Genomic DNA, 1,845 nt, shown 5'->3' with positions numbered 1-1,845 from the left:
GAGAGAGAAGGCAGTGGCAAGAGGCGGCAGAGACAGGATCCAGGGCAGAGAGCGTATCAAGAACCATCACCAGGAGGTGCTTCAGCCTTGGAGAGGGAGTGGTTTGGGGGCAGGATTGTGGAAACCAAGAAGAACTGAGGCTGCCTGAGTGGATGCCTGGGTTGTAACTGGGTAAGAAAGAGAAGAGGGGTTGAGGCTGGAGGAGGTGTGGGAGCACTGAGCGGGTTTAACACCCACGAGGAGCTAGCAGAGTTAGAAGACTCCCCACACAGATCCCATCCCACCCAGGCACCCTGCCCAGGACATGTCAGAGTGTAACCTTCACACACATGTGAATTTACAAATCGTAAGTGTTTCCTTGGTGAATTTTCGTAAACTGAACATTCTCATATGTATGCGAAGCAGCACCTGGAAAACGAAATAGAACATGACCAGCACCTCAAGCTCCCCCTCATGCCCCTCCCCAAATCCTACCCACAAGGGTAATCTCTAGATTGACATCGAACATCACACATTCATTTTGCCTGTTCTAGAACTTCCTGTAAATGGAATCATCCCAGAATGCGAACTTGTGTCCGGCTTCTGTTGTTCAAGATTATGAGATTCATCTGCATGTGGCATGGTAGTAATTCGTTCACTCCCTTTGCAGTACGGAACTGCAGCATTTGCTTGTACTCCAATGTATTCATCCATTCTACTGTTGATGGTTATCTGGGTTGTTTCCAGTTTGGGGCTACTACAAAGAGTGCTGCTATGAACAATATTGTGGAGGCCTTTTAGTGCATTTATACATTTTTTTCTGTTAGGTATATGTCTCGGATTGCATCTTAGCCTGGACTCTCCAGAAAGCAGAGCCTGAGGCAAAAGCTTAGGTGGTACTTCTTAATTACGGGGTGCAATCCCAGGGAATCAAGAGTAAGGAGAAAGGGGAGTGGACAGGGGAAGACAAGAGAGCCAATATGAGGGTGAGTTTCTGAGCTGGCCACCACTTGGTACCAAAGGCATCTGATTGCTGGATCTTGAGGGACCATCTCCCAAGGGTCTTCATAATGAGTGTGATTCATGACAATCCATCTAGGAGGAGGAAGGGGGAAGATTTTCTCCTCTGGCTCCCATCTGCTATTATCAAAGGATAGACCCAAGTATGTTAACTCCTCTGCATTTCTACATACAGTCTTATCGGTGCCAGGTTAGTCCCTCATCATTTCGCACCTTAGGGGCACCAGAGACGCCCTGAGGGATGATGGGAGGAGCTGGCAGATTATACTTGAAGTGGGAGAAAAGTGGCCAACGCCTCCACTGCAAAGTGAGGCTACAGGCTCCGCAGTGGTACCCAAGAAGTATCTTGTCTAAAGTGGAGACGCTGGGCCATAGGGATTTAGAGATACTGCCAAATCGTTTTCCAAACTGGTGGTACATGGTCCACTCCCTCCAGCAGTGTGTGAGTCCCAGGTTGCTCTTCATCCTTGCCAACACTGGGTGTTTCATTTTAACTGTTTTGGTGGCTGTGCAGTAGTATCTCATTCTGATTTTAATTTGCATTTCCCTGATGACTAATGAGGTTGAGCACCTGTTCAGAAGTTTATCAGCCATTGGACTTCCTCTTTTGGGAAGCATTAATTTAAAGTCTTTTTCCTATTGATTTGATATGTATTTTTAGATATAAATCATTTAGATACAAGTCATTTATTAGATATATGTATTGAAATTCTCTCACATGTGGTTTTAGTCTTCTCTCTTGTAATCATGTCTTTTGATTAACAGAGTTTCTATTTTTTTTTTCCTTTCTTTGTCTTTTTTCGTGACCGGCAACGGGATCGCAACCCTCGGTGTCGCGCCCGCACC

This window comes from Galeopterus variegatus, unplaced genomic scaffold (assembly GCF_000696425.1).
Source record: "Galeopterus variegatus unplaced genomic scaffold, G_variegatus-3.0.2 Scaffold2795, whole genome shotgun sequence".
NCBI lineage: Eukaryota > Metazoa > Chordata > Mammalia > Dermoptera > Cynocephalidae > Galeopterus > Galeopterus variegatus.
Note: the sequence above shows the minus strand (reverse complement) of the source record.